Genomic DNA, 24,018 nt, shown 5'->3' with positions numbered 1-24,018 from the left:
AAGGATCCAGCCAGCCGCCGAGGAAGAAACAGGGCATTCAGGGCAGATTCCACTGCATTTGTGAGCATGGGGCAGAGCCACGTGGCAGGCCACACTGGTCCCCGTGTGCTGCTGAGAGCCTCATTCCCCGGTCCCTGAGGCTTCCAGCACCCTACTCCCGGGGACCTCCACCACCTCAGTCCCCCCTCAGACCACTTCCCAGGATCCTCCCATGCCCGCCATGCACCCCCACCCGGGACCATACCACCGCTCACTCCCACTATGGCTCCGCCAGCCTCGGTGTCACCACCACCGCCCTGCTCCGCCTCCGGCGGATCGCTCCCACCCCTCCACCCCGCGCTCTCCACCACCGCCTGTCGCCTCCACGGAGCGTCGCTCCCGTCCCGCCATTCACTCGCGGAAGCGCCGCTCCTGCTCCTCTGGAGCTGGCTGCGAAACCAGGAGACCCGCGAGCAAACAGCGCCGGTCGGTACCGGCGTCGTTCCACCAGCAGCCCCGCCTTTCCTGGTGCTCTGAGCCCCATTCCCTCGGTGCAGCTCCGCCCTTTCTGGTGAGTCCCTGGAGCGCTGCCCTCCGGTTCAGTCCAGCCCCTCCCGGTGGCTTCCCGGTGCCCGCAGCCCCGCCCTGACCCCGTCAGGCGGAGGGTAATGCGTTCGTCTCTCGGTAGGGGGCACTGTGGCCGGCGGCAGGCGCCCCTCTGCGCCACGTTCGCGTGCAGCGCGAAGTCGCTGGCAGAGAGAGGCGCTGACGTGGTCGCCGCGGTCTGCTCTTGGGCGCCGGGACCTGCCCCAGGGAGCCGCGAAGGGAGGGAGGGAAGGAGGGAGCGAGCCGGCGGGGAGTGGGGGGGTTGGAAAACCAGGTAGTGGCGTTGCTTTCGTTAGCTGCGGCGCAGAGCGTGGCCAGCGCAGAGATGCGGGCTGGCTGCTACAGGTGAGTGCCGAGCGTGGCTGGGGGTAGAGCTCCAGTTGTCCGCTGGGCCAGACAGCCTGCTCTGACCAGAGTCCGGTGTGGTGAGTCCGGTTGGTTGTGCTCGCTGCCGGGACTCGGGACGTGCGAGTGCCTGGTCGCGGAGCGAATCGTTCCCCTTCCAGCGCCCCTGGTCTGCCGACTGGCCAAGGCTGTACCGAGCTGGTCACGGCCGCCGCCACTGCCCCGTAGAGCTGAAGCTGTCGAGCCGCTGTGTTGCGAGTGGGGCCGGGGCAGAGCGGGAGCGGTGTCCGTCGGGTGGGGGTGATGAGGTAGGCTCTGGAGCTCACTTGTCCGGCTCCGCTTTCCTGCTTCTCCGGGTTTCTTCGAGGAGCCGGAGCCGCTGCCCCCGGAGGACGAACCTGCCCCGCAGCAAGGAGAGCAGAGCGGCACTGTAAGCCTCGCCCTAGGCACCCCTGTCCCGCGGGGCTCGGAGCCTCTTCTCCCTGCACCAGTGACTATGGCTGTAGGGCAGGACCTTGTTTGGGGGGTTACCTGGCTCTGCTCTCCAGGGTAGTTTGCTAGCAGCAGAAGGAAAGCTTCGACCCCGATCACATGCCCGTCAACCCGTTTTTAAGTGCGTGCAAAGTACTGACCGGGCTGGGGCTCTCTGCTGCGGGTGGGAACCTGATGCTGTTTATTGGCAAAGGTTGGATTTGGAGGCTTGCCTTGACCTGCTTCCTGGGCACACCGACTGGACCCTTACCCATGGAACTAAACCTCCTAATTTATGGAGCCCTGCCTCTTCCCTATCCCGTGGGCAGGAGCTAGGCTGGAGCTGATGACCTGTGGTCTCATGAAGAGCCAGCACCTTCAGCACTTGTCTGCACTGGCAGACTTCTGGTGTCTGCTGCTGTCTGTCTGCTCCAGAAGGACAAGAGTTGAGACATTTTAGATCCAAACTTCTTCAAGGTCTGGTAAGCTGTTGAGGCCCAACAGCAATGGAATGGGAAAGAGCTTCAGGTCTTGTCTCGGGCTAACCCAAAGAGCAGTGTGTGTCCCTGGGGTAAGGGTTGGTTGGGGAGTGAAAGCACCTTTCCCTGGACCACATTGTCCCCTTCTGTGCAGTTCAGAGTGGTTCTGCCCATGGGTTTTGCTATGTGGAAAGAGAGCCAGAAGGTCTCCCCTCATCTTTCTTGTCTCCAAGCTGAACAACCTAAGCTCCTTCAGCTGCTTCTCACCAGACCTGCTCTCCAAACCAGCTTTGTTGCCTTTCTGTGGACATTTTCAATGTCCTCTTGGAGTGAGAGGCCTCACATAGAATTCTATGACCCGAAGTGATAGGACAAGAAGAAATGGCCTCAAGTTGCACCAGGGGAAGTTTAGGTTGGGCATTAGAAAAAACTTCTTGACTGAAAGCGTTCTCAAACTCTGGAGCAGGCTGCCCAGGGAGGTGGTTGAAGCCCCATCCCTGGAAGTGTTTCAAAGATGCAGAGTTGTGCTGAGAGACATGGTTTAACAGCAGCCTTGGTAGAGATAGAGAATGGTTGGACTTCATGACCTTAGAAGTCTTTTCCAGATCTTAAACCAAAAGGCTTCTGTTTTATGATTCTGTGACAAGCCACAGCACTCAAAAACAAAGGACAGAGTGATTGATCAATCTCTGTGGAGCACTAAGAGTTCTCCAAATGTGACTTTGCAACCTCCTGTGCCCAAAAAGGGCTTGCTAGCATAGCTCAGGTGTTTGTAGCACCTCAGAAAGCATTAATCAGCTCCTGGGTTCCTCAGCAGTCAGAGGAACAAAGACTCTCCGTAGCAGCCTGCCAAAGAATGCTGAGGAGCAAGTGGTTCTTGAGCTGCGTTTCACTGGGGGAAGGTGGTGTCACTCAGTATCTTGCTGAGCAGGTTTAATGGGGTAGAGATTCTGGGGAAACTGGTGGGGCTTGAAGTCACCAGCAGTCTACTAATATTAGAGTTGAGTTAGGCTTCTGAATCAAAGTGATGCTTTGTCTCGTTTCCTTTCAGATGTTCTCATAGAGACGTGGGTCTAAAGCCGATTCTCTGACTGTTCAGTAGCTTTTAGATGGTTTCAGATGCAGACCTTGGAGCTTGGGGTGGGGGTTGAAGCATGATGACAACCTCAAGCTGGGAAATCAGACACACCAGGAACTTTGGCTTTTTGTTTTGCTTTTTGTTCCATCTAAGGTTTTTTTCTTCCAGCTTTCTTGTTCCTTTGTGATCCATTATTTCCATGGCTCTTGCTCAGAAAGCTGCTGCTCCCACTTGTAGCCTGCATCAAACTGGGAAGAACTGGTTTGTAATGTCATTTTAAAAGAAGTGTTTTATTTCCATGCTGCCTAAAACCATCTTTACCTTTTCAAAATCACAGAATGCTAGGGGTTGGAAGGAACCTCAAAAGACCTCCACTGCCAGAGCAGGATCACCTAGAGCAGGTCACACAGGAACATGTCCCAAGTGGGTTTTGAATGTCTCCAGAGAAGGAGACACCACAACCTCCTCTCTGGGCAGTTTTATCACCCTCACAGTGAAAAAGCTTTTCCCTATGTTTACCTGAAACCTCTTCTGCTCCAGCTTGCACCCACTGCCCCTTGTCCTATCACTGGACATCTCTGAGCAGAGCCTGGCTCCCTCCACAGAATCATGTAATTAACCAGGCTGGAAAAGACCTCTGAGATCATTGAGTCCAACCTATCACCTAACCATGGCACAAAATGCCTCATCCAGCCTCCTTTTAAACACCTCCAAGAAGAGTGACTCCACCACCTTCCTGGGCAGCCCATTCCAATGCCAATCACTCTTTCTGTGGAGAACTTCTTGCTAACACCCAGTATAAACCTGCCCTGGCACAGCTTGAGGCTGTGTCCTCTTGTTCTGTCAGTGAGTACCTGGCAGAAGAGATCAATCCCACCTGGCTACAATCTCCTGACACTGCCCTTCACAACCTTTGAGGTCACCCCTCAGGCTCCTCCCATCTCCCTCAACCAGCCCTCATAAGGAAAATGTTCCACTGCCTTCAGCATCTTTGTGGCTCTGCTCTGGATTCTTTCAAGCAGTTCCCTGAGGTCCTTCTTGAACTGAGGGGCCCAGAACTGGACACAATATTCCAGATGTGGCCTCACCAGAGCAGAGTAGAGTGGCACGAGAACCTCTCTCAACCTAATAACCACTTACCCTCTAATGCATGCCAGGATGCCACTGGCCTTCTTGTCTCCCCCCTTGGGTTATTTTTGTCTGAGTAATGCACATTGCTGGCTCATGGGCGTCCTCCTGCATGCCAGGACCCCCTAGTCCCTCTCCTCTGCACTGCTCTTCAGCAGATCAGCCCCCAGCCTATACTGCTCCATGGGGTTGTTCTTTCCCAGATGCAAGATCTGTCCTTGTTGGATTTCATTCAGTTTCAGAAACGATGTCTATTTTTTTCTGCCAGGAGACCACGGGTAACCCAATGATAGAGGGGAGCTGTCAACTTTGGAAAGCCTTGCCTGAAAAGGCAAAGATTTGAAGGCTCAGCTGATGTTAACTTCTCCCCAGGTATTTGAGTTAATGAACATAAATAGAAACCAGCTAATTTTAAGCCACCTGTAGTAAAGCAATTTCCTTTGCAGAGCAAATTTTGCTCTGTGTACCCCATGGGAGAGAAAAAGCTCAGCATCCAGCATGAGGACTCAGCAGGCAGCAACATTTCCTCCCTTTTAAACAAATCCTAACTAGTTACACTTCTCCTTTTGGCATTTAGGGTATGTAAAGAAAATTCACCACCTGTTTAAAACAAAACCCAAACCAAACACTTTTAATCTTTCCCCCAAGTGACTCCATTTGTAATATTTTCCTTTCTCTCTAGCTGTTTCTGCTGCTCAGAGTCTTCCAGGGATTTAAAATCCTCATTCCTGAAGATATCACATGTAAAAAAAGCTTTAATTGTTCCTAGAGAGCATCCACATTTGAAACCCATCTCAGGCTCGTCTAAAGATAAGCTGTAGATCTACACATACTAAGAAAGGAACTGATTGGAGGAGAACACTTTTGGGTATATTTTATGATATTATTATTTTTTAATTAGGCTGCCCAGGGAGGTGGAGGAGTCACCATTAAAAAAAAAAAAAGAGTTGTGGTGCTCTGGGACTTGATTTAGTGCTCATAGAGGGGTTGGGTAGAAGGTTTGGCTTGGTGATCTTAGAGGTCTTTTCCAACCTTAATGATTCTATGAATTTATACAACTGAGCCATGAATGACAACCTCAAAAGATTTGTCATCTGAGGATGACACTGTAAGATCACCTGTCTCAAGACAGGACAAATGACAGCCTTTCACCCAGATCTATAAGATGAGAACGTCCAGAATGGCTTTTCTGTCTTGTAGATCTTCTTTTGTGGCCCCAGAGCACCTATCCTTTATACATTTCCTTGAAGGGAGCTTGGAGCTGTGAGGGGTTGATCTCTTCTCCCAAGGAACAAGCAATAGGAAACAGCTTCAAGTTGAATCAGGGGAGGTTTAGGTTGGACTCAAGGAACATTTTCTTCCCCAAAACCAGGCTGTCCTGGAGGGGTTTCAAAGCTGTGGAGATGTGGTGCTGAGCGACATGATTTAGTGGTGACCTGGCAGTGCTGGGTTAGTGGTTGGACTGGATGATCTGAAAGGTGTTTCCCAACGAAAATGACTCTGATTCTGTGACATGCAGTCACCATTGCCTTGTCTCCAGCTGCAAGGCCACAGTGAGCCAAGTTGGTATTGACAGATAAATCACGAGGGCTTCTCTAATGGAGCCAGCACTGCTGACCAGGAGGTGTTTGTCTCCCCTCTTGGGTTATTTTTGTCTGAGTAATGCACAGGAGCTTGATAATGGTTTCATCATTTGCTTTGATTTTTTTTTCTCCCCCTCTCTGTGGAGTTTCTGAATTGCACAAAACTCACTGATGGAGCTCACCCCTCAAAACCATTAATGCTGGAAGGCACCACTTCAGATGAGGTAAGGAGATGAGAAGCCAAGAGCACAGGGCTTGTGAAGAGCAGCTGAGGGACCTGGGGTTGTTCAGCCTGGAGAAGAGGAGGCTGAGGGGAAACCTTCTGACTCTATACAGCTGAAATACTGGTGCCTGAACAAAAGGTCCTGAACCAAAGCTGGCCTATAGATGAACCTCACAACCCCACAGTATAATTAACATGCATGATACTAATTGCATATACAATAAGCTATTTACCCATGGCTCTCTACAACTGAATTACTGGGGCCTGAACAATAGGCCCTGAACTAAAGCTGACCTGGAGATGAACCTCACAACTCCACGGTATAATTAACATGCATGGTATTAATTGCACATATAATAAGCTATTTACCTGTGTTTTGTTAGGTCAGTGTGGGGATGTATGCCTCTGTGTCACAGCCCTGCTGTGTTGCTTCCCTTGCACTAATAATGATCAAATGATCCTTTTTGATTTAGATGCACATCACAAGGAAGCTTTCTTGTGCTGCTTATTATGCAGCAATGTCAATTAAATGGTCTTTATCTATCCAGATGGATGTCACAAGGAAGCCTTGCTGTGATGCTTGGTGGGCATCAATCACCAACCAGATGTTGCAAGGGATCTCAGCAGACATTTGGCCTTGCCAAGGGACTTGTGGATAATGCCAAAATAGGTAGAGTGCCCCCCTATTTTAGATAGATCTCCTTTGTCCCCTTCAAACCCCTAACATCCTGTGACCCTGTGAGTGACACTTTGCTCTGGTGAGACCTCACCTGGAGTGCTGTGTCCAAAACTGGAGCCCTCAACACAAGAAGGACATGGACATGATGGAGTGGGTCCAGAGGACAGCCATAAAAATCATTTTGGGGCTGGAACACCTCTCCCATGAGGACAGGCTGAAGGAGCTGGGTTTGTTCAGAAGAAGAGAAGGCTTCAGGGAGACCTAATAGCAGCCTTCCAGTACCTGAAGGGGCCTAAAAGAAGGCTGCAGAGGGACTGTTTCCAAAGGCCTGCAGTGACAGGGTGAGGGACAACGGTTTGAAATTAGAGATGATTTAGGTTGGATGTTAGGAACAAGTTCTGCACCATGAGGGTCCTACAACACTGAAAGAGATTGCGCAGAGAGGTGGCTGAGGCTCCATCCCTGGAGATTCAAGGGCAAGCTCAACAAGGCTCTGAACAACTTGATCTAGTGGAGAATGTCCCTGCTAAGTGGAGGAGCATTGGGCTAGATGAGCTCTGGGGGTCCCTTCCAAGCCAAACCATTTCCTCTTTGAGACCTGGCCAGGCTTTGGGGGGATTTCAGCAGGAGGAAGATGTTTCCACACCTAAGGTTTTGGAACTTGTTTATTCCCTCACAGACCTGGCCATCAGTAGATGCCTTTTTTGCTCCCTAAAACCTTCAGAATGCTCTTAGAGAATTTGAATCTGAGATTTTCAATAACAATCTTAAAGGTGTCTTCCAAGCTGAACACTTCTGTCATTCTAGTCCAAGCCCTGTGCCGGGTCAATGCAGCAGGTTTCCCAGGACCATGGCATGCTGAACTCACACACAGTATCATACAGTATCATCAGGGTTGGAAGAGACCTCACAGATCATCAAGTCCAACCCTTTACCACAGAGCTCAAGGCTAGACCATGGCACCAAGTGCCACGTCCAAACCTGCCTTGAACAGCTCCAGGGACGGCGACTCCACCACCTCCCCGGGCAGCCCATTCCAGTGTCCAATGACTCTCTCAGTGAAGAACTTTCTCCTCACCTCCAGCCTAAATCTCCCCTGGCGTAGCTTGAGGCTGTGTCCTCTCATTCTGGCGCTGGCCACCTGAGAGAAGAGAGCAACCTCCTCCTGGCCACAACCACCCCTCAGGTAGTTGTAGACAGCAATGAGGTCACCCCTGAGCCTCCTCTTCTCCAGGCTAACCAATCCCAGCTCCCTCAGCCTCTCCTCGTAGGGTTTGTGCTCAAGGCCTCTCCCCAGCCTCGTCGCCCTTCTCTGGACACACTCAAGCATCTCAGTGTCCCTCCTAAACTGGGGGGCCCAGAACTGAACACAGTACTCAAGGTGTGGTCTAACCAGTGCAGAGTAGAGGGGCAGAATGACCTCCCTGCTCCTGCTGACCACACCATTCCTGATGCAGGCCAGGATGCCACTGGCTCTCTTGGCCACCTGGGCACACTGCTGGCTCATGTTCAGGCGGGAGCATGCGGGACGTTGCTTGGGGACTGTATGTCCTCTGTGAGCAACCTGCTCCAGGATCTGATCACCCTCACAGTTATCTAAAGGATCAGTATCCAAGGTATATTGAGAAGGTTTGAGAGGATCCTCTCTGCTCTTCTCTGACACCATCAAGTCCATGCATTATGATTAGGTAGAGAGTGGAAAGTCTGGCAGTAGTGCAGCCATTGCTGGCTGACTGCCTGTGACCTCCTTCTGTGTCCCAGTAAACCTATTTCCTCAGAGCTTGTAAATACCAGTTGTTTCTTAACCAATTCTTCTGTTTATCAACCCAGAACACTTTGTAACACCAAAGAGCCAGCAGAGCTACAAGAAACGTTGATTGCAAGCCTGAGGCCTGAACGGATTTACTGAAACTTAATGCCATTTGTGCGTTCTTCTTATCTCAGCTTCTTAATTTAGCTTGAAGATCTCAGAGGGCTTCACTTGAACAACCTCTTTACAAGCACTTTAAAAATGTCAGGCATATGTTTGTCAAATTTGGAGCTGGTGGAAGGCAAATTATGCATGACTTTGAGCAAAGGAGCTCAGTGGTTTCCCCAACTCCATCGAGAAGTTGATACAAAGATAATTACAGCAATGCTAGCAAGTTTTAGGAATGAGCTGTGTTTGTTGCCAAACAAATGGAGTGACTTGGGTTGGGATGAAATCTGGGCGTAGACAAACTCTTCCTCGTGCTAATAACGCTGTGTGACAAAGGTGGGGTGTGCTCTGTAAGATCAGAGAGTGGAAGGAGTTGGAAGGGACTTGCAGGCATTGAGTCCAGGCCTTCTGCCAAGGAAGGATCACCTAGGGCAGGTCAGAGACCAGAGGTGCACTACCAGATCCAGTTCTGGGCTCCTCAGTTAAAGAGAGACTGGGAACTACTGGAGAGAGTTCAGCAAAGACTACAAAGATGCTGAGGGGCCTGGAGCATCTCTGTGAGGAGGAAAGGCTGAGAGCCCTGGGGCTGGTGAGCCTGGAGAAGAGCAGCCCCAAAGGGGATTTGCTCAGTGCTCAGGAGGAGCTAAAGGGTGGGGGGCAAGAGGATGGGGCCATAGTCTTGTCAGTGATGCCCAGTGATGGGACAAGGAGCTATGGGCACAAAGTGGAGCCCAGGAGATTCCACATAGAGATGAGGAGAAACTTCTTTGGTGTGAGGATGCTGGAGCCCTGGAGCAGGCTGCCCAGCAAGGTTGTGGAGTCTCCTTCTCTGGAGAGATTCCAAACCCAGGTGGCCACTGTGATCCTGGGTACTCCTGCTTTAACAAAGGGCTTGGACTGGATGATCTCTAGAGGTCCCCTCCTACCCCACCACGCTGAGGCTCAGGGGTTCTGTGAAAACACCTCTCTGCACAGGCAATGATGCTATGTTTGCCATCTTGCTGACTAATTAAATATTTACTATCCTTCTGTATCTGGTGGCAGAACCAGGAACTGGGAAGTGCTGATGCACACAGCTCTGAACCATCATATCCCCCAGCTCTTGACCTTGGTGAGGTGACCTGCTGCTTCCACACCCTCACTCTGCTCTGGCTGCCCTCACCCTGGTATTATCGCCGTGAGCCTTTCATCCCTAAAGCTCTTCTGGCTTGCATGGACTTCATTGCCAAAAATGCCTTTGACAGGTGAAGATGTCTTTCTTTGAAGTCCTCTTTGCTCTGCAGTTTGCAGCAAATGCTTCTGTTTGCTCTCCAAGCCTCATCCCTCTGCCGTGCTCCAAATATGCCTTCTTTAATGAAGACAACTTCTTTAATTACTGTTTTTCTTTGTGGCAGTGGCTGTCAGTCCCTTGGTCTTTTGATGCTATCAGACTGAAAAGAGAAAATAATAATAATAATAAAAAGGAAAAAACAAAACAACCCAAACAACCTTCTCTTAATTTTCTGACTCCCTCCAGAGGATTTCTTTCCAGGCCCAGAAATAGCTCTGCAGTGGGAGAAGCTGAGCATTCCGTCACTGCTCCTGCGCTGCCAGCTCTCAGCACAGATCACATCTCTCCCAGTCCCTGCAGCCTGCTTGCTGCTGTCACTCGCTGCTCAACTCTCCCAGGTTTCATTCCCACTCTTCTTTAAATATAAATGCTCCTGGTCCACTTCTCCTTTCAGTCGCTGGAGCATGGCCAGAGAAGGGCAACAAAGCCAGGGAGGAAATGGTTTCTCCTTGTGCCACTGGTGAGGCTGCATCACCAATCCTGGGTTCACTTTCTGGCCCCTCACTCCAAGATGGACATTAGGGGTTGGAGAGGGCCTAGGGAGGGCAATGAAGCTGGTGAAGGGTCTGGAGAACAGGTCTGGTGAAGAGCAGCTGAGGGAACTGGGGTTGCTCAGCCTGCAGAAGGCTGAGAGGACACCTTCTGGCTCTCTACAACTTTGTTCTTCACAGAGAGAGTGATCTGCCATTGGAATGGGCTGCTCAGGGAGGTGGTGGAGTCACTGTCCCTGGAGGTGTTCAAGAAAGCCTGGATGAGGCACTTAGTGCCATGGTCTGGTTGATTGGATAGGGCTGGGTGCTAGGTTGGACTGGATGAGCTTGGAGGTCTCTTCCAATCTGGTTGGTTCTATGATTCTATGAACTCCCTGAGGGGCTGGAGCTAGGTGGAATTTGGTCTCTTCACCCAAGGAGTCAAGTGGAAATGGCCTCAGGTTGCTCCACAGGGAAGGTTTAGGCTGGACATGAGGAGGAAGTACTTCACCATGAGAGTGGTGAGAGCCTGGAATAGGTTGCCCAGGGAGGTTGTTGCCCTGTCCCTGGAGGTGTTCAAGGCCAGGCTGGATAAGGCTGTTGCCGGCCTGATCTAGGGCAGGGTGTCCCTGCCCATGGCAGGGGGGTTGGACCTAGCTGCTCCTTGTGGTCCCTTCCAACCCTGACTGATTCTACGATTCCCCTTGAGGGCTGTCAAGGCCTGGCCCAGGGCAGTGGTGCAGTCTCCATCTCTGGAGTGGTTTCAATAGCTGTGGTTTATGGTGATCTCAGGGAAGGATTTGACACTGCCTCCCACAGCAGCCTCACAGCTAAGCTGAAGGAGGTCTGGGTGATTGTGTGGTAAGGTGGATTGAGAACTGATTGAAGAAACAAAGTCAGAGTTGTGGTCAATGGGCTAGAGTCTAGCTGGAGGCCTGTGCCTAGTGGAGACCCTAAGGGGTCAGTACTGGGACTGGTATGATTCAGTGTCTTCTTCAACAACCTGGGTGAGGGAACAGAGGGCACTGCCAGCACCTTTGCTAGTGACACAAACTGAAGGCTGTGCTGCCATTTGGAGAGACCCAGACAGGTTAAGAGTGGGGTGAGGAGAAACTGAATGAAATCCAAGGAGGACTGGAATGTTGAGTCTTGCATCTGGGACAGAACAACCCCATGGAGCAGTATAGGTTGGGGTTATCTATTGGAAAGGGACCTGGGGGTCCTGGTGGGCAAAAGGATGCTCGTGAGCCAGCAGTGTGCCCTTGTGGCCAAGGCCGATGGCATCCTGGGGTGCATCAGGAGGAAGTTATTAGGTTGAGAGAGGTTCTCCTGCCCCTCTACTCTGCCCAGGTGAGGCCACATCTGGAATATTGTGTCCAGTTCTGGGCCCCTCAGTTCAAGAAGGACCTCAGGGAACTGCTTGAAGGAGCCACAGAGATGCTGAAGGCAGTGGAACATGTCCCTTGTGAGGACAGGCTGAGGAGCTGGGGGTCCTCAGCGTGGAGGAGCCTGAGAGGGAACATGAATGATCATGTTGATAAGGATGTGAAGGCTGAGTGATGGGAGGATGGAGCCAGGCTCTGCTCAGAGATGTCCAGCGATAAGCCAAGGGGCAGTGGGTGCAAGCTGGAGCAGAGGAGGATCCGGGTGGACACAAGGAAAAGCTTTCCTCGTGGGGGTGCCGGAGCCCTGCAGCAGGCTGCTGAGATTGTGGCGTCTCCTCCTCTGGAAACATTCAAAACCCACCTGGATGTGTCCCTGCGTGACCTGCTCCGGGTGACCCTGCCCTGGCAGGGGGGTTGGACTGGAGGAGCTTTGGCGAGGAAATAGAGGTGCTTAAGAGGAGGCTGGATGAGGCATTTAGTGCCATGGGTTAGTTAGTTAGAAGGGTTAGGTGATAGGTTGGACTCGATGATCTCAGAGGTCATTTCCAACCTGGTTAATGCTGCCATTCTGTGACCCCTTCCAGCCCCTAAGGCTGTGTGTGGTTGTGCGTGTGAGATGCGCTGCTGCGGGACGCGGCGTGCTGGTGCCCCGGCGGTGCTGCGCTAACGGCTGGGCTCGAAGACCTGTTCCAAGCCCAACGACTTCTCCAGCGCCTCCCTAACCCGCAGCCCCCTCCCGGCGCAGCCGCGGGCAGGGCCGGTTCGGCAGGGCCGGTTCGGCAGGGCCGGTTCGGCAGGGCCGGTTCGGCAGGGCCGGTTCGGCAGGGCCGGTTCGGCGCCCGCACTCCCGCCGCCGCCGCCGCCGCCATGTCGGGGGTGCCGCGGGCCGCGCTGCCGCTGCTGCCGCTGCTGCTGCCGCTGCTGGCCGCCGCGCTGGGCCTGGGGCCGCGGCTTGCGGCCGGGGGTGAGTCACCGGCGCGGACCCCCGTGTGCAGTCCGGGACAGTGGTTACGGCTGTCCTGTAATTCGGTCTGCTTCGGAACCGTTTACCCCTCCCCGTTCTGCGTCCGCCAGTGGGTAACAAAAGCGCCAGGCCCTGCTGGAGCGGGGCCAGAGCAGGCTCAGAGGGCTGCAGCGCCTCCCCGGCGGGGACAGGCTGGGAGAGCTGCGGCTGCTCAGCCTGGCGAAGGGAAGGCTCCAGGGAGACCTTAGAGCAGCCTTCCAGTACCAGAAGAGGGCTGCGGGAGAGCTGGAGAGGGACTTGTTTACAAGGGCTTGTGGTGACAGGATGAAGGGCAATGGCTTTGAGCTGTGAGAGGAGAGATTTAGACTGGAGGCGAGGAAGAAATCCTTTCCAACCGGGGTGGTGAGACACTGGCACAGGCTGCCCAGGAAGGCTGTGGGTGCCCTCTCCCTGGAGGTGTTCGAGGCCAGGTTGGGGGGTTAGAACTAGAGGCTGAGGGAGCTGGGGGTGTGCAGCCTGCAGAAGAGGAGGCTCAGGGAGGACCTCATTGCTGTCTGCAACTACCTGAAGGGACATTGTAGCCAGGTGGGGTTGGTGTCTTCTTCCAGGCACCCAGCAACAGAACAAGGGGACACAGTCTCAAGTTGTGCCAGGGGAGGTATAGGCTGGATGTTAGGAGGAAGTTGTTGTCAGAGAGAGTGATTGGCATTGGAATGGGCTGCCCAGGGAGGTGGTGGAGGCACCGTCCCTGGAGATGTTCAAGAAGAGACTGGATGAGGCACTTAGTGCCATGGTGTAGTTCACTGGATAGGGCTGGGTGCTAGGTTGGACTGGATGATCTTGGAGGTCTCTTCCAACCTGCTTGATTCTATGATTCTATGATCTTTAAAGCCCCTCCCAACCCAAACCATTCTGTTAGTCTGTGAAGCTGTGAAATGTTCATTTAAATCCTCACAACGTTTTTACTTCCCTGACTTTATCTGAGTTGAACCTCTCAGATCTTCTCCTTCGCAGCCTTTAGTTCACAGGTAGCTGTTGCAGTGCCGACATTGCCTGACCTAGCCCCTGCTTTTCCTCCTCGGTTCTGCAGAGCTGCTGTTTGTTATCTTTCCTAACAGTATTTTGCTGCAGACCCAGTATTTTTCAGAGTCATTCCCAGCCTTGCAATGAGATGTTCTATCTGGGTGGTTTTAGTTTGTTGAACTATCAAGTCTAGGTTCTTTGTTGCTTTGTCTTCAGTGTCTGAGCTTTGTTCCCTGGTTCTTCGCTTGGAGGTTCCTGCTGATCTTGCAAACTCAATTCAGAGTCTTCCATTTATTTTCCTAGGAGTTGAAAAAGCCCCTGGTTTATTGGGAGAAGGGGTCTTTGGGAATGCTGACCGGCTTAGCTACAGCACAATCATAGAACGTCAGGGGCTGGAAGGGACTCCAAAGCACATCCAGCCCAACCCTCCCGCCAGAGCAGGAGCTCCTATACCAGATCACATAGGAACTCACCCAGGAGGGTTTTGAATATCTCCAGAGAGGGAGACTCCACAACCTCCCCTGGGCAGCCTGCTCCAGGGTTCTGTGACCCTCACAGGGAAAAAATTCCTCCTCATGTTTACATGAAACTTCCTATGCCTCAGCTTCCACCCCCTGCCCCTTGTCCTGTTGTCAGGCATCACTGAGCAGAGCCTGGCTCCATCCTCCTGGCACTCACCTTTACATCTTTATAACCACTGATGAGGTCACCTATCAGTGTCCTTTCCAAGCAGCACAGCCCCAGCTCCCTCAGGCTCTCCTCATAAGAGAGATGTTCAATTCCCTTCATCACCTTTGTAGCTCTGCGCTGAACACTCTCAAGCACTTCCATGTCCCTCTTGAACTGGGGGGCCCAGAACTGGACACAGTACTCCAGATGCAGCCTCAGCAGGGCAGAGCAGAGGGGCAGGAGAACCTCTCTCAACCTACTAACCACAGCCCTTCTAATACACCCCAGAATGGCATTGGCTCTCCTGCCACGAGTGCAACACAGCTGCTCCCCCAATTAAAACAAATACCAAAATCCTGTTTAGCAGCCTGTCATTGTCCTGCTGAAGCTGGTGCCATTAGTTAATGGTTGGACTTGAGGATTTTAAGGTCCCTTCCAACCTAAACGATTCTGTGATTCCATCATTTGAATGTTTGCAGTGTTTTCTAAGCTTAAAGGCTTTAAGTGCCTAGAAGCCACCCAGCTTCTGTGTGCTTATAAGCCCACTGTCAGTTCCAGGTTAAGGGTTGTTACTCTGTCACATCACGAAGTGCCTCAGGGAACATCACCTTCGCCTATTTAGGGAAGCAGGAGCTGCAAGAGCTGTTCCGCAGCGTTTTAGGCAGCAGTCTGGTGTGAATGCTTGAGCTTTTCTGCCACCAAGCGAGGCAGAGCATCAAGTGATGAGCCACCAGCCCACCTCCTCTTAGTCACGCTGCATAAAACCACCTTCCCCCCTCAGATTTTCCTTCAGAGGAGACCAAAATACTTTACATCCTTGCTCCATGGTCAGACCAATCTGACTTTTCCCTCCTCTTCAGTGTCCCTTTTTAAGGGAATGTTTAATTTAAGGGGGCCTATGAGAAAGGTGAAGAGAGACTTTCTAGGATGCCAGGTAGTGATAGGACTGGGGGGAATGGAACAAGGCTGGAAATGGGTAGATTCAGACTGGATGTCAGCAAGAAGTTCTTTACCATGAGGGTGGTGAGACCTTGGAACGGGTTGCCCAGGGAGGTGGTGGAAGCCTCATCCCTGAAAGTGTTTGAGGCCAGGCTGGGTGAGGCTCTAGACAGCCTGATCTAGTGTGAGATGTGCTTGCCCATGGCAAGCAGGTTGGAACTAGATTATCCTTATGGCCCCTTCCAACCCTGACTGATTCTGTGATTCTGATTCTAAATATGTAGCCATTATTACACATTTGGCAGGAAGAAAAAGAAAACTGAGTTTTCCCTCCTGTATTTAGCTAATTTAAAGGCAGTGAAACTTTTTAATTGCCCAAACTCTATCTGAGTAAAACATTAAGCCACTATTAAACCTCTCCTATGAGGGCAGGCTGAGGGAGCTGGGGTTGATCAGAAGAAAAGGAAGCTCCAGGGAGACCTGATAGCAGCCTTCTTGTACCCAAAGGGGCCTACAAGGAGGCTGCACAAGGACTGTTTCCAAAGGCCTGCAGTGGTAGGATGAAGGACAGTGGTTTGAAATTAGAGGAGATACAGGTTGGATGTTAGGAGTAAGTTCTGTACCATCAGGGTCCTGGAATAATAAAACAAGTTGCCCAAGGAGGTAATTGAGGCCTCATTTCTGGAGGTATTCAAGGTCAGGCTTGATAAGGCTCTAAGCAATCTGATCTAGTAGGGGATGTCCCTGCTGACTGCAGGGGATGGTCTTTGGAAGTCACTTCCAAGCCAAACCATTCTATGATCCTGTGATTCTGTGATTCATACCAGATGACAACGCAATGATAAACCTGTTAAAGGGCATCTATGACCTGAAATCTTTGCCTTGACTGCAGACACTGTTTCCAGAATGGTAGAAGATGGAGAGCTTTTGCTAACTGAGGCATAAGGAACATTTGGGAAGAGCAGAAGGCATTTGCATCCACCACCAGAGTTTCTAATATTTTGAGTCTGTTGGCAGTTTACTTAATCCTAGCATTTATAAATGTTTTCTGTTGCTGTAGAGGAGGAAAAATCTGAGTGTTTTTGTCTTTCTTTAGACATTTAAGAAACCAGTCTGTGAGAGCAGTGAATTCTCTTTTCCTTCCCAGCTCTGACAGCATTTTGTCCACTGGCATCTTTTGTGGGATGGTCACTGCTGTGGCTGTGGTTGGAAGATCTTCCTGGCGGGCCTGTAGGCAAAAGGATGTGCTGGCAAGTCAGAGCTGATGGGCCTTCTGCTCCTGCTTGCATTGCTGTTCTGGGGAGGTTTGGGGGAAAAGGAGACAGCTGAATACAAATCACAGAATCATTGAATTATTAAGGTTAGAAAAGACCTCTAAAATCATCAAGCCCAACTGTCACCCCATGGCCACTAAACCATGCCCCCACCTACCATGTCCCCATGTTTCTTGAACACCTCCAGGAATGGTGACTCCACCACCTGTTCCAATACTTGACTAAGTAGCCTGGGATCAAAACTCTTGGAAAATGGGAGTTAACAGATGAAGACAGGGGGTGAGAATTAAAAGTCATAGAATCATGGGATTGTTTTTGTTAGAAGACACCTCTAAGATCATGGAGTCCAACCACTAACCCAGCACTGCCAGGTCATCACCAAACCATGTCCCTCAGCACCACATCTCCACAGCAGCTCTGGTTCTCCTCTCTCCAGTTTGCATCCATCCTCCAGAGATTTGCAGTGGAAGAACTAGAGAAGTTTTCCATCTTCTGGGTTACAGTGTGGGTTTGAGATTTCCTGTAATTTCACTGGTAAAATGTATTTATTGGTCTGCTTTCTCCACTGTAAAATTTTGGAGAGCCCTCAGATTTCCAGATTCTCCCATTGCTTGTACATTGTGGTACTGCAAAGATGCTGAGGGGCCTGGAGCATCTCTGTGAGGAGGAAAGGCCGAGAGACCTGGAGCTGTTGAGCCTGGAGGAGAGCAGCCTGAGAAGGGATCTGCTCAATGCTCAGCAAGAGCTAAAGGGCCTGTGGGGGGCAAGAGGATGGGGCCAGACTCTTTCAGTGATGCACAACAACATGACAAGGGGCAGTGGGCACAAAGTGGAAGCCAGGAGGTTCCATCTGATGATGAAGAGCAACGTTTTTGCTGTGAGGATGCTGGACCCTGGAGCAGGTTGTGCAGGGCAGTGATGGAGTCCCCATCCCTTGAGGGGTTCCATGGCCTTGCAGATGTGGTGCTGAGGGATATAGTTTAGTGGTGAACTGGCAGTGCTGGCTCAATGGTTGGGCTTGATAATCTCATAGTTCTTTTCCAACCATACTGATTCTATGATTCTATTAAGCTTGAAAGTTCAAAAGTGCCTTTTGACACTTTCCCCATTGTGTGTCTTGTTAATTTTGGAGAGTTTTTGAAGTGCAGTTTTCAAAGGGTTTGGAGAGTGACACAGCCTTTGGAATGATCACACCACAGAAGCAGCTGTACAAAGTCCTCTTCTGCTGTGCAAGTTATTTAATAGCTGAGGTGGAAACCTTCATCTAGCAGTAGAGGATCAGATTTCATTTTTATGTCACCTTTCATGTCCTTTTTTCCCAAAGCTGCTCTTTTCTATTGCTCAGGAGGGACCAGTAAGATGTTCTCTGCTCATGAAGTGTCACACAATTTCTGACTGGCTTTATTTCCAGCTCCCTCTGAAATGGTTTGGATGAACTAATCATGTAAGGTGGAAGACAGTCCCCCCAAAATAAACCTCTGAATGTTTCTGAGTGCTTCAATGCTTTCAAATCTCTACCTGGGGGATGGTGAGGGTGATGTGGCAAAGGAAAGGAGATGTGTCACATTCTCTGTAATAAAGATAGCAACAGGACAAGAGGAAATGGCCTGAGGTTGTGCTAGGGGAGGCTTAGGTTGGACGTAGAATTGTTTCAGTTAGATGAGACCTCTGAGATCATCCAGTCCAACATTCAACCCAACACCACTGTGGCCATTAAACCATGTCCCAGAGTGCCATGGCCACAGGTTTCTTGAACATCTCCAGGGATGAGGATTCCACCACTTCCCTGGGCAGCCTGTTCCAATGCCTGACCACTCTCACAAGAAAGAAATTGTTCCTAATATCCAACCTAAACCTCCCCTGGCACAATTTCAAGCCATTCCCTCTCGTCCTATCACCTGATACTAGGCAGAAGCAGCTGACCCCCCCAACCTGGCTCCAGGCTCCTGTCAGGGAGTTGTAGAGAGTAATTAGGTCTCACTTCAGCCTCCTTTCCTCCAAGCTGAACAACCCCAGTTCCCTCAGCTGAACCCAGCATTTGAAGTGTGGTTTCACCAGAGCACAAGGGACACAATGAGGAACAATTTCTTCCACTTGAGGGCTGTCAAGGTCTGGCCCAGGCTGCCCAGGGCAGTGGTGGAGTCCCCATCCCTGGAGGGATTTCAAAGCTGTGGAGATGATGTGCTGAGGGACATGGTTTAGTGGTGACCTGGCAGTGCTGGGGTAATGGTTGGACTCAATGATCTTGGAGGTCTCTTCCAAGCTTAATCCTTCCACGATTCTGTGATTCTAAGGCTCCACAGCATTTCTTTGGAGGTGTTGGACTGTCCTGAGTCACTGGGCTGGATGCTTCAGTGTCTCTATATTAAGATGCTATGTGGCACCACAATTCCTTCTGTCTTTGTTTGTAGAGGTTCTACTCCTCTGAAGCTAAATTCCAGCTTTGGAAGGGAACCTATGTCCCATAAAAGATCCTTGCAAGGTTTGGAGGACTCATTGCACAAAAAGCAATGTGGCTGTCCAAAAGGGAGCCCTCCCTTCTGTCCTGTGACAACAGAGCTGCAGACTCTCCTTTAGCAGCACTGCTTCTGACAAGGCAACTTCTATTCACTGAAGGTTAGAAAGCACAGAGAGCAGCAAATTCAGGGCAGATGACGTTGTTTGTGCTGGAGCTGAGTGACCTGTGGCATTGCTAAACATGTTTTCTTTCCTCTTAGCACTACAGCACGGTCTCAAGACTGGGAAGCATGTCAAGGTAATTGTAACAAGGGAACTTTGCAGCCTAGATCTGCTTGTTGCTCATTAATTACTCACTGTGGATATGAAGAGCCAAATTCTTCTACTCTCAAAGCTGTTAGGAAGCTTTCCTGTTTGTTTTTGTGGGAGATGCAGAGATTGACAGAAAGGTTTGGGTTTGAAGGGACCTTGAGGATTCCCTTGAAGAATGAGAATCCCAAGTGCTTCCCAGAATGGAAAGAGTTGCATGGATTTTGTTTGGGAATTCACAGAGTGGGACCTTTCCTGAAGGTACTTTTCATGAAGACACATTTATTCCTCATGAAAGGGATTCATTTCACCAGGTGCCACTTCTGGTTGTGCCAGGTTGGAGATTAGGGACAATTTATTTCCTGCAAGAGTAGTCAGGCATTGGAACAGGCTGCCCAAGGAGGTGGTGGAGTCCCCATCCCTAGAGGTGTTCAAGAAACCTGTGGCCATGGCATTTTGGGGCATGGTTTAGTGGCCATGGTAGTGTTGGGTTGAATGTTGGACTGGATGATCTCAGAGGTCTTTTCCAACCCAAACAATTCTGTGGTTCTATGTCACTTTATTTTGACACATCACAATATTCCAGTGCTAGGATTAGAATCAAAGCATCATAGAAACATAGCATGGTGGGGGTTGGAAGGGACCTCTCATCAAATCCAACCCTCTTGCCAAAGCAAGATCACCTAGGGCAGGTCACACAGGAATGCATCCAGATAGGTCTTGAAAGTCTCCAGAGAATGAGACTGGCAGCCTGCTCCAGGGCTCCAGGACCCTCACACCAAAGAAGCTTCTCCTCATGTTGAGATGGAACTTCTTGAGTTCCAGTTGCCTCTTGTCCTAGCACGGGACACCATTGGCCTCTTCTTGGCCACCACCCTTCAGATATTTACAGACAGGCTCCCATCTTAGGCTATTCTTCTCCAGATTTGGAGATACAGGGAACCATTGGAGAGAGTGCAGTGGAGGCTGGGAAGATGCTGAGAGGCCTGGAGCATCTCTGTGAGAAGGAAAGGCTGAGAGCCCTGGGGCTGTTGAGTCTGGAGAAGAGCAGCCCCAGAGGGGATTTGCTCAGTGCTCAGAAAGAGATAAAGTGGGTGGAGGGGCAAGAGAATGGGGCCAGAATCTTGTCAGTGGTACCCAGGGACAGGACAAATTGAAGAGGGACAAGGATCTGCTGGAGAGAGTCCAGCAGAGGACTACAAGGATGATCAGGGGACTGGAGCACTGCCTGATGAGGACAGGCTGAGGGATCTGGAGCTGTTTAGCCTGGAGAAGAGAAGACTGAGAGGGGAGTTAATAAATGTCTATAAATATCTGAGAGCTGGGAGTCAGGAGAAGGGGGGACAGGCTGTGCTTACTTGCTCCCTGGGATAGGACAAGGAGCAATGGATGGAAGCTGCAGCACAGGAGGTTCCAGCTCAACACAAGAGGGAACTACTTTACTGTAAGGGTGACAGCACTGGAACAGGCTCCCCATAGAGGCTGTGGAGTCTCCTTCTCTGGAGACTTTCAAGGCCTGTCTGGATGTGTTCTTCTGTGACCTGAGCTAGATTGAATGGTCCTGTTCTGGCAGGGGGTTGGACTCAGTGATGTCTTTGGATCTCTTCCAACCCCTGACATCCTGTGATGCTGTGACAAGGGGCAATGGGCACAAACTGGAACCCAGGAAGTTCATCTAAAGACGAGGAGAAACTTCTTTGGTGTGAGGGTGCTGAAGCCCTGCAGCAGGCTGCCCAGAGAGGTAGGAGAGCACAGTTGCAAGCATTGGTTTCCAAGCTAGATTCTGACATTTTTACACTTGCAGCAGCCTGTGTTCTCCCCCACAGAGTGCATCTAGGAGAAGCAAATTTGTGAGTTGAAGCAAATTTATGAGTTGTGTTTTAAAGAGGAGATTCATGAATATATTGGGGTCTTTTCTTGGCCTCCTTCAGTTGCTTCTCTCCTAAAAGCAGCAATTTTGTCTCCAGGCCTGTCTGGGCATAATGTTTTGATAAAAATTGTCTCCTTTCACCCCAGTTTTTTTACAGTAGTTTGGCTTATAGAATCATTAAGGTTGGAAAAGGCCTCTAAGATCATCAAGTTCAGCCTTTTTAGTATGAACCTGCAAAAGAGTGGAGTAAGATGAGATGAATATCATCACCTGAATAAGCTGGAAGCCCTGATGTGATGGAAGTTTTTGTGTTTGACAGGAGATGATGGTGCATCATCCATTCCCATCTATTGAGACTTCCACTGGAGATACAGGCACTGCTGTAGCCCGTGGTAAGAACCCCTCCCTAGAGATATTCAAGGCCAGGTTGTCTGAGGCCATGATCAATCTGATCCTAGTGGGAGGTGTCCTCTACCCATGGCAGGGGATCTGAACTAGGTGATCTTCAAGGTCTCTTTCAACCCAAACCATTCTATGAACCTCTGGATCTGTGAACTTTTCTTGTACACAGCAGCAATCCACAGTTGAGCTGCATGTGAAGCAGATCAGTAGCCTCTGAAAGAAGGGTTCCCTTGCACATGTCCTTTGCTTATTTTAGCAGGGCCTGTTGTGACAGGACAAGGGGGGTGATGGTTTGAGCTAAAAGAGGGAGATTCAGATTGGAGAGAGGGCAGAAATGTTTGACCCTGAGGGTGTGAGACCCTCTTCCAGGTTGCCCAGAAGAGGTGGAAGCTGCCCCATCCCTAGACCCATGGCAGATCAGGTTGTCTGGGGCTCTGAGCAACCTGCTCCAGTTGCAGATGTCCCTTCTGACTGCAGCAGGGTTTCACTGGATGACTTTGAAAGGTCTCTTCCCACCCAAACCAGTCTGGGACCCTGTGATTCTCTAATAAAAGCTGTGGCTTTCAAGAGTGGCATGGACAAAACTCAATTTCAGTGTGGAGACTGAGCTGCACATCTTCACCCCATCAGAAAAGCAAGGCCACCATCCTGTATGGCAAAACAAACCCAGACTATCCTACCCAAAGTGCATCTGTGCTAAAGTTTGGGGGCTGTAATGTTGACTGTGGGGGTGAGTGTAGCAGCTGTACATCTGCCACCTGCATAAAGACACAACTGAAAAGCTGTTCACTCCTCTCTCTTCCAGCATCTCAGACAACTCCCTCTAGGGCAGAAGGAGCTAAAGAAGGAGAAACCCTGAAGAGCCACATGGACATTCTCCAGCAGGTGATACAAAAGCTGCCCACAGAAGGCCCACCAGCCCAACATTCAGCCCTCACACCCACTCCTAATGATACCATGGATGCTCTTTGGTTAAAAGTATACAGGAGACATGCTAAAAAGGCAAAACAACTAGAAAACATCCCAATGACAAGAAGTCCTGCTCCAGCCACACCACCGTCAGCTCTGGCACTCCAGCCTGATCCAGAGCTTTCTGTTGGGTTATGTGGCTATCAGTCTCCTCAGCTGATGGCAGCACTGCAAGAGTTTGGCTCAGTTCTCCAAACTGCTGCTGCAAAAAAGAAAAGCAGGACTCTGGAGCAGCTAATCAATGGATTCAGTGACATTTTTGGGGAATGCTTTAAAATAATGAATGTTAAATACCACAACTAAGCATGATGGTCCCAAACCTACCAACAAAAGGGTGGAGAAGGTTGTGTGGGACTAAAAAGGTGGAACACTGAGAAACTCATCTTGGGTGTGATTGAAGGAGACAGCAGTAGGGGGGACAAACCAGATCTTGATGGATAGAGAGTGAGAGAATGGAACAAACCAGACCTCGATGAGTAGAGAGCATGGCACAAACCAGATCTTGATGGCTAGAGAGTGAGAGAATGGAACAAACCAGACCTTGATGAGTAGAGAGCATGGCACAAACCAGATCTTGATGGCTAGAGAGTGAGAGAATGGAACAAACCAGACCTCGATGAGTAGAGAGCATGGCACAAACCAGATCTTGATGGATAGAGAGTGAGAGAATGGAACAACCAGACCTTGATGAATAGAGAGCATGGCACAAAATGGAAGAAACCAGATTTGATGGGCAAAGAGTAAGAGCATTGAGCAAGCCACATCTTGATGGGCATGGTGAACTGGCTGGAGTCTCCAAATTCCTGAAGGACCAGAAGAGTGGAGAATGTGTAAGAACAACCATTTATCTTTAAGGCTTCCACCATCTCTATCTCTCTGTCCATGAGGTGTAGGAGAGCTCTCAGGTAAACCAGTAAAACCAAACTTTGATTAACTTTATGATCTCAGTCCTCAATTCAACCCAGATCTGGAGAGTTCTGCTGAGAAGACAAGTCCAGCTTTGCAGAAAAGACTCTAACAAATAGTTAAATATCAATATCTGAATATGTTCTTCTCCTGAGGTTCAAAGGATCAATTTCCAGTTTAGTCCCTCACCCAAAGCAGACAGAACTGTGCTCATCCCAGTAATTAAAAGACAGTTTTTCAAAGTTTCCACTCCTGTCTCTTATGTGACAGTGATAAACTTGATGATGGTGAAATAGTTGTCCCAGATTTGACTGTCCTTGGGGTGCATAAAGAAGTGTGGCTAGCAGGTCAAGGGATGTTCTCCTCCCCCTCCATTCTGCCACAGCTGGAGTACTGGGCCCAGTTCTGGGCTTCCCAGTTCAGACAGGGCATTACCAGAGAGGGCTGGGAAGAAGCCACAAAGATGCTGAGAGGACTGGAGCATCTCTGTGAGGAGGAAAGGCTGAGAACCCTGGGGCTGGTGAGCCTGGAGAAGAGCAGCTTGAGAGGTGATCTGCTCAAT

General features: G+C 50.4%; 2 long non-coding RNA genes across 4 annotated transcripts; both read left to right on the top strand.

The window, feature by feature from the left end:
• Nucleotides 1-838: 838 nt before the first annotated feature.
• Nucleotides 839-23,698, top strand: LOC135183076 (uncharacterized). Its single transcript, XR_010305401.1, has 4 exons — nt 839-930; nt 19,261-19,298; nt 21,499-21,571; nt 22,387-23,698. It is a non-coding gene; the product is annotated as an uncharacterized LOC135183076 (long non-coding RNA).
• On the top strand, nt 4,369-9,967 carry LOC135183075 (uncharacterized). Of its 3 annotated transcripts, none has more exons than XR_010305398.1 (5): nt 4,369-4,458; nt 4,769-4,954; nt 5,816-5,893; nt 6,441-6,562; nt 9,534-9,967. It is a non-coding gene; the product is annotated as an uncharacterized LOC135183075 (long non-coding RNA). The 3 variants fall into 3 exon arrangements; XR_010305399.1 differs by having other exon boundaries at nt 5,459-5,893; XR_010305400.1 differs by lacking the exon at nt 4,369-4,458 and adding an exon at nt 4,541-4,664.
• Nucleotides 23,699-24,018: the final 320 nt, after the last annotated feature.

Source organism: Pogoniulus pusillus, chromosome 17, assembly GCF_015220805.1.
Source record: "Pogoniulus pusillus isolate bPogPus1 chromosome 17, bPogPus1.pri, whole genome shotgun sequence".
NCBI classification, from domain to species: domain Eukaryota; kingdom Metazoa; phylum Chordata; class Aves; order Piciformes; family Lybiidae; genus Pogoniulus; species Pogoniulus pusillus.
This window is presented reverse-complemented; position numbering and strand designations above follow the sequence as displayed.